The sequence below is a fragment of the Patella vulgata genome, chromosome 5 (genome assembly GCF_932274485.2).
Source record: "Patella vulgata chromosome 5, xgPatVulg1.2, whole genome shotgun sequence".
NCBI lineage: Eukaryota > Metazoa > Mollusca > Gastropoda > Patellidae > Patella > Patella vulgata.
The window spans coordinates 56,455,663-56,467,771 of record NC_065883.2 but is presented as its reverse complement, the minus strand read 5'-3'; positions in this window follow the sequence as shown (position 1 = coordinate 56,467,771).

The following is a 12,109-nucleotide window of genomic DNA, read 5'->3' as shown; positions in this document are numbered from 1 at the left end:
TAAAATATGATTACCAAATAATTTATTAGATTTATTTTGTTTTTGAGTTGGTGCATTTTGTGTTTTAATAATGAATATTCTATTCCGCTATCATTATTCGTTTCGTTTTTTGTACAATTATTATATTTTATTTTCACAACTTGACCTCATTAAATTCTAATGTTCATTCTTTTTAGTCTTCTGTACGGTCCAAATCAAATAGTCAGTCGAATAAACCAGTCGATGGCTTATTAAAATTTTGGAATAGTTTGAAATAAATATAAGTTAAAGAAAAAACGCACTAATTCCAATATCGTTTATCATTGTTTTTGTCTGTTTTTTATGTTCCCTCATGTTCCAATTTGATTGTTCAAATTAAAACCTTAAGGTGTTATCTTAGTTATTGCCACCGCTGCTTAATAAAGTCATGCTTTACTTTTTCCCTCGTCATATAATATATTGAGCGACAAGTTTATTTGACTGGATTATTCGACTGGTTTATTCGACTGAACTACTGATGTTATCGACTTAACTATTTGACTGATTTTATCGACTGGACGCGGCTATATGAAAATGTTATATATCACATCCCCCCCCCCGCCCCCCTCCACCCCACCTACCCCACCCTACCCCTTTCTAAGGTCATATATAGGGACTATTCTTTTCGAGGTGGGGGGGGGGGGCGAAAATATTAGTAGGCCTATCCACTTATATACATGTATCACTAAGACAGGTGAAGACCTAGCCCCCCCTCCCCCGGCCCCTGACAATGCCCCGACTCCTTCAGCTATGGCTAAGCATCGCCTAAATACCTTTATTATCAAACTACTTTTGACCGCAACATAGGACTTGATACTAATATCGGCCCTCGCCTCAAAAAGAATAGAGTATAGGCCTATATGACCGAAGAAAAGGGGGCTGTGTATAAGGGGCGTATGTACTTAAGTAGATACTAATATTTCTCCCCCCCCCTCCCCTCAACTCGAAAAGAATAGAGTCCCTATATATGATATGAACAAAGGGGATGCGATGGGGGTGGGCCGGAGGGAGCGTGTGGGGATGGGGTATTGGAAAACTGGGACACATTGAACATATGGGTACATTGAACCACCATGGATATATCCTTTATAAATAATACTAGGCAACCCAAGACGACACAGAAGTGAGATAACTTCTTAGACCTATTTCCCCGTCAATAAGCAGTAGCAACATGCTGTCAATTATTTTTTAGGCAATGAGTTTTTCAAAAGAGCTCTTAAAAGTGAAAATGCACTACTTCCACTTATCATTTTCCATACTTGTTAACTGTTTAGACTAGGAAATTCTTGTACTTAAAATCAGTTCATATATGTCTAATCTACAATCCAGATAAACAGGGGCTTGATCCATAGAGGGCATATTGAATTTTTTTTAAATTTTGATCATGAAACTGTGATGGGGCAGATTGAACCAATGTCAATGGGGTACTTTGAACCATGGTTCAATGTACCCCAGTGCATTATAGACTATATATCATTTGATAATTTGTTCAGCCTAGGAAATTCTTGTACTTACAATCAGTTCATATCTACAATCCAGATAAATAAGGGCTTGATCCATTTTGAATTTTTTAAAATTTTGATCATAAAACTGTGATGTGGCAGTTTGAATTGAACCACTGTCAATGGGGTACGTTGAACCACTGGTTCAATATACCCCAGTGCATTATAGTTTATATATCATTTGATAATTTGTAATATCTTTGAAAATAAAAACAATATTAGAATATCAATTGATCCAACTCTGTAGGCCTGTCATGTAAAAGGAATTAAAACTTCATGGGAGCAGTGTTCGAAACTTGGCTGTGACATACAGGGGCGCAATGGGTCTCCCTGACTAAGAGTCGCTTGTCAGCAAATCAGGCTGTCAAAATTTAGACAGAATATTGGACAAATGTTGGTTTGATTCACTGCAAAAGTTGACTGGGATCCCACTATCCCACCAAACTGCCATTAAGTGCAATTTACAGCGACTTGTAGGAGCCTAGGGAATCCGGACTCCTGCTTGTATCGATCGTTGCACGGATGTCAAAATCTGTGGATATTTGTTCTTAACTAAACATTGATTGTTTGCAGATTCATTAGATCACTACGAAACAAGTGACTAGGTTTGTGATCCAAATCAAGATCTAAATGTATGTTTAACATGGAATTTTTACCACTGTTCAATGTGCCTCATTATGTGGTTAAACCTGGCCCGACTATTTTTGTACAGCTGGGTACATTGAACCATTACGGTCAAGTGGATTAAAATGTGTTTTTTAAAAAAAGTTAAAAATTAATTGAATTGAATCTGATACACAATAGCAACTATGTTATGTCTTCAAACAATACAATTAAGTAAAGAGATCTTCTAATAAAAACATTTGATATGGAAGGAGGACAACCATGTATGTGAAAAAAACTGGTTCAATGTGCCCCGGTCTCCCCCTTTGACATTTTCATCGCTCGGGAGGGAAGGGGGAAGGGGTGGGGGAGGTCTTCGCCAGTCTTAAGTGATACATGTACTTAAGTAGATACTAATATTTTCACACACACCCCCCCACCTCGAAAAGAATAGAGTCCCTATATATGATATGAACAGAGAAGAGGGATGCTATGGGGCTGTGGCGATTAGGGAGCGTGTGGGATGGGGTATTTGACATTTTCATGTGGCCTCGTCCAGTCGATAAAATCAGTCAATTAGTTCAGTCTATAACATCAGTCAAATAGTTCAGTCAAATAGTTCAGTCGAATAAACGAGTCGCTCAATATTTAAGCAGCGGTGGTAGTGGACTAAGATAATATAGAGTTGCAAATTATGCTCGTAGCCATAGCTGGAAGAGTCGGGGGCATGGGGTAGGGGCCGGGGGCTTCCCAATTAGTTTCAAGTTCGATTTTACGTGAAAAGGTAGTTTGATAATTAGGATATTCAGGCGATAGTTAAGCCATAACTGAAGGAGCCAGTAGCTAGGGAGGGAAGGTGGAGGGGTGGGGCAGGTCTTCACCAGTCCTTAGTGATACATGTACTTAAGTAGATACTAATATTTTCGCCCCCCCCCCCCCACCTCGAGAAGAATAGAGTCCCTATATATAATATGAACGTAGAAGGGGGATGCGAAGGGGGTTGGGCGGGAGGGGCGTGTGAGGATGAGGTATTTGACATTTTCATGTGGCCAAGTCTAGTCGATAAAATCAGTCAATTAGTTCAGTTGATAACATCAGTCGAATAATTCAGTCGAAAAGTTCAGTCGAAAAGTTCAGTCAAATACTTCAGTCGAATACTTCAGTCGAATATAATCTTTAAGAGGCATTTAGTAACTGGGTAGAGCAATACACAAAAAACACATACTTATGGAAAAACAGCTACTTATTTATTTGGGCGACGTTTCGAAGAGTATTCTCTCAACGTTATCAAGCTAATACAGTAATACAAGAATAATGAGATCAATATATACAGAAAACTGTAACAACAATTCATGAAACCATACAGGACAACAACAAGATCAAAGGGGTTTATTCTACAAAAACTAATTAAGTGTGAAGAGTAGCCATTGAGTATAGTTAAGCAATTAGGTAGCTATGATGATAGATACAATACTACCGACAGAATGGGATAGTACCTACAATACAATTATGATATACCATGGTTTGTTTAGATAATGGTAATTAACTTTATATGTCTGTGTGATTAAATGTACAATTAGACTAGAGTAACCCATATGTGTAATAATTCTAAGAAATAGAGTGGATATAACTGATAAATTGATAATAATATTAGAAAAATGAAAAATAATAAAACTCATAAAAATTCACAAAGGTTTCTTATCCACTGTACTGTAGAATGAGTGGGGGTGATGGAAAACACATAATTTAGGTATATTTAATAAGTTCATCATAAGCACTAGGCAGGAATATCCCTGTGTCGCGGTTGAGGTCTGGACTGTTTCTTTTAATGTGTATGGCCTCAATAGTTCAGTCGAAAAATCCAGTCGAATAATTCAGTCGAATAAACAAGTCGCTCAATATTAAGCAGCGGTAGCAATGGACTAAGATAATACAGAGTAGCCAATCATGCCCCTAGCCGTAGCTGACGGAGTCGGGGCCATGGGGTAGGGGCCGGGGGGCTTTCCAACTAGTTTCAAGTTCGATTTTACGGGCAAAAGTAGTTTGATAATTAAAGTATTTAGGCGATGGGTTATAAGTAGCGGGTAAATTTTTCGGCTTAACTATCGCCTAAATACCGACTCCTTCAGTTATGGGTTAAGCATTGCCTAAATACCTTCATTATCAAACTACTTTTGCCCGTAAAATGAGACTTGATACTAGTTGGGAATCCACCGACCCCTATCCCATACCCCTGGCCCCTTTCGCTATGACTCCGAGCATGATTGGCTACTCTTAGTTCACTGGCAAGATGAATCATTACTTGGAGAGACCAGCTTAGGAAACCACTACTAGTTGGGGGTCCTATTTATAGGAAGTTATAAGTTGTTTGTTGCTGTCATGTATTTGCTCCTGAAATAAAGTGTTGAAGATCCATTCCAAGAATCTGTATTCATTTCTGATCCTAAGAGAACACACGTCGAAGAACTATATTCCCTGCAAGTCAAATTGTACATATATTGAAGAAGAAGGGTGGATATCAACTTTATTCTTCCTTCAGCAGCAGTAGCCGCAATGAGAAATCTTGATCAGCTATCAGTGTCTTGGAGTCTCAAACAGAGGTTTAAAAGGGGCTTCTCAGAAAATTAATTACCCAGTCGGAAAAGATATATCGTTCTTTTGCCCAAATACGAAGGGATAGACAGCGACAGCTGGAATTTTTTTGCAAAGAAGGGTGCCCTAAAAGTACAGGTTTCTGTGGCCTCAGGTAAAAAGGATGTGGGTGTTCAAAATTTTCCATAACGATGTATCTGTTTTTAATAACCTTGTGTTAATGGTGACACGAGAAACAGTTATATGTCATCCTGCTAATTGCCATGATAAAGGTTGCAGCTATGCGAGATGTTTCAAGTTGTAGTGCCAAAAGCACCAGCAGTCAAGACTCAAGATCACATATATACTATTCAAAAAAAGTAGGGGATATTTGATTTTTAAGTGTTATTAAAGTCACCTAATGAAACTGACGAAGAAACAAATGACAAAATGAAATGAAGTTCACATTCATCGATTTATTCCAAATGATCGTTAGACTAAGTAAGGCACAGACTGACCATTATAAGGGTAAAATGATACCCGGGGTCAAACAGCAAAGTTACCACAGCATCACAACCAAGTCAGTAACGGGTAAATCCTCCTCTGTTTGCCAAACAAGCATTGATCCGACGTGGCATACTCCTAATGAGACGTCTAAGGTCATTTTGGTCCAGATTGTCCCATTCCTGTTGCAACGCAGCAGCAAGTTCTTGGACATTGGCAGGACGTTGTTGACGTTGACGTACCCTCTGTCCAAGCATGTCCCAGACATGCTCGATGGGGGAGAGGTCGGGACTCAGTGCTGGCCAAGGTAATGTGGTGATGTTCTGTTGTTGGAGGTAACCTGTAACGATCCTGGCCCTGTGACATCTTGCGTTGTCATCCTGGAAGATGAAACGGCGGCCATGACGTCGTGCGAACGGCACAACATGGACTGCCAAGATGTTGTCCCGGTAGTACTGGCCTGTAACACGCCCTGCAACAACATGTAAAGCCGTTCTTCCAGCAACAGTGATGCCTCCCCACACCATAACAGAACCACCCCCAAATCGATCATGTCTGATGACGTTAACGTCTTGGAAGCGCTCGTTTCGACGACGCCACACCCTCCTACGTCTGTCCAAAAAATCAACAGTGAACCTTGACTCATCTGAAAACATCACATTGCTCCAGCGTCGATTATCCCAGTGTTGACGATCCCTACACCAACGACGTCTTGCCTGAATGTGATGATCTCTCAAACAAGGGATCACGCGAGGACGTCGGGCGCGAAGGTGACCCCTATGCAGTCGATTCCGAATCGTCTGGCCACTCACTCTCACACCAGTGTCTGTTTGAAGACGAGCGCTGATCTGATTTGCTGTGATGACACGATTTCTCAAGGCCAAGGTACGGATAAATCGATCCTGGGCTTGAGTTGTCGCCCTTGGTCGACCTGAGCGTGGTCTGTCCTGTACAGATTGTGTATCACGGTATCTGGACCATAGCCTGCTTCTGACAGACTGAGAAACATTCATCGTCCGCGCCACAACCGCATGTGTTTTGCCGATCTGTAGCATGCCAAGGGCACGTAACCTTTCATTTTGGGTAAGCCGACGCATATCAAAATTTGTTTTCTGGTCACTAAAACAATTAAACTGATGTTTCCACCCTGGAATTCAATGCCACAATGACTGTAACATTCAAAGTCAGAGTCGTGCAAATCTTGGGTTGGACCCCCATGATGATCCCAAGCATCACCTGCATTCCATGCGGTAGCTATTGGTGCGTTATGGGCGTCACGTGTAACTGGAAATGTTTCTTCTGTTAGGTTCTATAGTGACTTTTTTCGTAGTCATTTGCATATTTTAGTATTATGCCCCCAAAATCAAATATCCCCTACTTTTTTTGAATAGTATATGTAGGCATTTGTTCAGCAGATCCTCGTGTACAAGTTTTTGTTTGAAGTAAGGTGGATACATATGACTAATGTATAGGTCATAATATGTTATTTCATTATTGTTTAATTCTATTTTTAATTTCAAATCTATATTTTAATTTTCATTAATGTTTGGTTAGTCATTACAAGCAGACAATTAATTTGTCACTCGATTTAAATTACTGTATGGCAGGCTGGCAACTAAAGTGGTTGATCTGTTCAGTTTCTTTAACAAATGTTTTAAATGGCTTAAGACTTAATCCTTCAATAATTATATGTTTATGTCAACACTTTCATAGTAACTAATTTATATAAAAAGACAAATTATGTAGGATGAATTATACATGTATTTGGAGAGACCAGCTTAGTTGGAGGACCGATTTATAGGAAGTTATAAGTTGTTTACTTGTGGCTGTTATTTATTTGCTACTGAAATAAAGTGTTGAAGATCTATTCGAAGAATCTGTATTCATTTCCGATACTTAGAGAACACACTCCATGTGATACATACCCTGAAAGTCGAACTGTGTTATGAGCATCAAAGGGTTACTTAATGAAATGAAATGGGGTTTAACGTTCTACTGTTGTGCACCAACTGAGCTAATAAAGTCTGGCATACGCCATACGGTGTCCTACTCTTACATATCGAATTCCAACTGCCAGGGGATCTTTTACATGCATGCCAATGTGTACATGGGACCTTGGTTTTTCATACCATCCGAATGACTGGACAGCTGTCCTTGTTGTCAAGCCCTCTGTTCTGTTCCACTGACAAGGGGAAACCACCCGGAAAATCCTGAGGAACTTTTTCGGCCAATACCAGGAATGAACCCATGACCTCCAGGCTACTGAGCCAGCGTCTTACTCACTTAACCACCGTCGCTCCAGGCTACTTATTTTTATCTTAGTGCTTCATAAAATATTGTTCTCCACCATCAAGTCAAGCGACTGCTTTTTTCGACTGAAATATATACTGAAATATTCGACGTGACAGGGTCACAGAAAAAAACCTGTCTCGTCCAATAACCCCAGCCCCTAACTACAGGCATATGTAGGATTCTATTCACTTAGATGATGGGGCCAAAAACATTACTCTCCAGTTAAGTACATATATCACCTAAATACCTAGATCATAAGACTACTTTTGCCCAAAAAATCTGACTTTAAAGTAGTTGGAAGGGGTGGGGGGTGAAGCCCCTGTCTACGAGCATGATTGGGCTGTTCTATATCATCTTCGTTCACTGCCACCGGTGCTTAATATTGAGCGACTGGTTTTATCGACTGGGATATTTGACTGTTTTTCACCTGGATTATTCAACTGGTTTTATTGACTGGATTATTTGACTGTTTTTTTTTTTCGACTTGATTATTCGACTGGTTTTGTCAACTGAATTATTCGATTGGTTTTGTCGACTGAATTATTCGACTGGTTCTGTCTACTGAATTTATTTGACTGATTTTATCGTCGAAAAAAGTCAAATATCCCAGCCTATAAAACTATTTTCTTGTGGCCTCGTCCAGACGATAAAACCAGTCAAATATCTCAGTCAATAAAACCAGTCAAATATCTCAGTCAAATAATTCAGTCGATAAAACCAGCTGAATATCTCAGTCGATAAAATCAGTCGAATATCTCAGTTGATAAAACCAGTCGAATATATCAGTCGATAAAACCAGTCAAATACCTCAGTCGATAAAACCAGTCGAAGATCAAAATCGATAAAACAAGTCACTGAACCTGATGGTGAAAAACAGAAAACAATACTATGATGGGATTAAACTAAGATAGTAAAATGTAGCACAGGTGTCTGTAGATAAATCCACACACATGGTCTTCATCCCAGATCAAGTTGACATGTGCTTTTGACAGTTTAAATAGGCACAACAATTGACTGAATTATTAGAGTTATTTGATGAGAAGTTTTCTTTCCACTGCGCCCAATCAAATATCTGAGTCGATAAAAGCAGTCGCTCAATAATAAGCAGCAATGACAGTGAACTAAGATAATATTGAGTAGTCCAGTCATATCCATAGCCATAGCTGTAAAAGAGCCGGGGGCTTGCACCCCCCTCCCCAGCCAAATAGTTTCAAGTTCGATTTATGGGGCAAAAATAGTCTGATAATTAGGTGTTTATACTGGAATCGACTGCAGCTTACCGGATCCGATTAAATACTTACCGAAATCAGGTTAACTCTCAATGCGTGATTTGCATTTTTCGGAAAATATCAAATCTCTCACGACTTAATCCACACTTCAGGCACGGCCCGTAGCTAACCCGAAAACGTTGGCGAGGTGGGGGGGCTTGGGTGGCAAGGGCTTCTGGGGTTGCCGATAGGGTGCTCTCTCCCCCCCCCCCCCTTAGAAAATTTTGGAAAATAGGGTTTTGCATCTGATGAGGGGAACTATGAAAATGATGGAAAATTTCAATTTTGAGACTGAATTTACGATATGATATTTTAATATTATAATATATGAGCAAAATGAAAAGTTTGGAATCGGATTAGATCAGTACGTGAGACTTGTTTGAATTTTCAAGCTTATCACGTTGTTTTGGGCACCCAGTTAATTCGTAGGCGCCTAACCAATCTCACTCGGCAATATTATGGGAGCCCATAATCTCGTCGTGGACAGCCCACCCCTCTCGGCATTATGGGCACCACTCCAGGATGAGGCACCCTATTGATCAAGTCGTGGGCGCCCAACCAATCTCACTCGGCATTATGCATTATGTGCAGACCAACAATCATTATATTGTCATTATAAGGCGCCCCACCAAACATGTCATTATGGGCCCCACAGATCACACAGCTTTGCACGCCCCCTTGATCAAGTTGTTGTGCTGATCGTGTGATTCATTATTAGGGGGGCACCTCAAATAACGACATGTTTGGCGAGGCGTTCATAAAACCAATCTCGTTGTGACCGCATAAACAGTGTCACTCGGATTTATGGGGCACCCAAACTGATATGGGTGGCGATTTTTTCCAGGGGGGGGGGGGGCACTAACTCGACTCATCCGAGGGAGTCAATCAAGGACCAGCTCATCTGATCTGTGCAACTGACCACCACAAGAGGAAACACTCATTAGGGGTCAGGAGGCATCGCTATATCATACACTTTTTCAGAGCACTACACCATTTTTTATTCAGAGCACGGTTTTCTTAATTTCGAAGCACATTTGTGCTCCAAGGCACATTCTTTTAGGCCCTGTACTGGGGCGAACGACCAGAACGACAAGGCACTATTCCATATTGATGTGGAAACTTATTCCTTGCAAATCATCACAACAGCCAATAGTCGTTCAGGCATATGGTACGTCTTCTCCAAGCAAAACCTCGGCTATACATTCCCAAATTGGTAGTGGGCGGGGGCAGATATAGAAATTGAGCCTTGTTCAGGTGGAACAGAAACGAATAATTCGCCTAATGATTTGAATGCACTCGACTCCAATGCTAAGCAAAAATTGTTATCTCAAATTAATATAAAGCCTCTTGCCTCGTTCACATAATCGGCAATGGATGGATTTCAGAATCTCAATTTACGTAGCATCTCAATTTTACGTCTAATGCCAGCTTGTTCACAGCAAAATAACAGATTCAGTAAAAACAACGATGGTGAAATATTTTATTTTTAAACAATTTATTTTATTTGTAAACGATTTTTAACTACATCTATAAGTATAATATAACTGATTAAGAAACAAGACATAAGTTGGACCATATTAAACAATATCTTAAAATATGTTGGTATAGATAAAAAAATATTAAATGTGGTTTCAGGCAAAAATCTTATTAACAAAAGTATATAATTGATTAAGAAATGACCATAATCTATTTGGACTGATGAATTATCGGTTGGCCCACATTAAACAATATTTAAAAATAAGTGGGTATAGATAAAGATAAATGTGGTTGCACGTAAAAATCTCGACCCCACTACCACCCCCATATGTTTGTATGTCTAAAATTTCGAAATAATTTTGGCCCCATTAAAATAACCATAAATTGGTATCTTCCAAGTTTAAGGAAAAGGGAAAATTTACAAATTTGGACTTGTAGCGTGACGGACCAACAGGCATAACAGATCTACCGCCCTCCGCCCAATCACATGATGTTGGTATGTTGAAAATTTCGAAATAATTTTGACCCCTTTTAAATTCCCATAACGGTTATGTTCCAAGTTTAGGAAAATAGAAAGTTTAGAATTTTGTTCTGTAACATTAAAATATGGGCATATAAAAATATCTAATTATTGTTTAATATAGGCGTATAAGAAAAACTAAATAATGTATAATAATTAGGGAAATACAAATATAAATCTCTTATCTATAAGTTAATAATTGATTAAGAAATAATATAATCTATTCAACAGATGAATTATTTTAATTTTGACCTCATTCTATGTACTTATAAAGTATTAGGTTACCCTAATATAATATCATATTATGGTATATATTTATTTGAAACAATGATGTAGATATGAGTGCTCAGTATTAAGCCAGCTAAATAACCTAAAGGCCCCTCTAGGAAGGGGCAGGTAGGATTTTTCCAAGTCCCCAGATCAACTGGAAGTGTTTACTCACTATTGACCTTACATTGTAAATACATAATCATGCATATAAATGAACAATCATAACAGTAGACACCAGTCCTACAACTTCATTAAAAAATAAATACCATTTTGGCATTAACAAGATTATAATTTGTCTAATTTAACATCAGATATTTTGATTACAATAACAAAGACTTTCAATGGGAAATATGAATATATATATATATATATATAAAAACCTTATCTATAAGTATATAATTGATTAAAAAATGATATAATTTATTCTGACTGATGACCTATTATCAGTTGGCCTACATTAAACAATATTCCAAAATCTGTGGGTATAGATAAAAAAGATAAATGTGGTTGCTTGACCCGACTACCACCCCCATGTTTCGAAATGATTTTGGCCCCATTAAAATTACCATAAATAGGTATGTTCCAAGTTTAAGGAAAAGGGAAAATTTACAAATTTGGACTTTGTAACATGACGACCGACAGGCATAATAGAAAATTTAGAATTTTGTTCTGTAACATTAAAAAATGGGCATATAAAAATATCTAATTATTGTTTAATATAGGCATATAATGTAGAAAAACTAAATAATGTATAATAATTAGGGAAATACAAATATAAATCAAAATGAAATGGGGTTTAACGTCCTACTGTTCTGCTCCTATACTGGGCAAATGAAGACGGGCATACGCCATACTGTGTGCTACTAGGGAAATTTTGCCCGGGCAGTGGCACTATCGCCTACTCTTATATTGAATTCCAACTGCCAGGGGATCTTTTACGTGCATTCCAATGTATACACGGGATCTCGGTTTTTTGTCTCATCCGAAGGACTAGACAGCTGTCCTTGTAAGGCCCTCCGTCCTGCATCACTGACAAGGGGGAACCACGCCGGAAAATCGGGATGAACTTTCTCGGCCAATGCAGG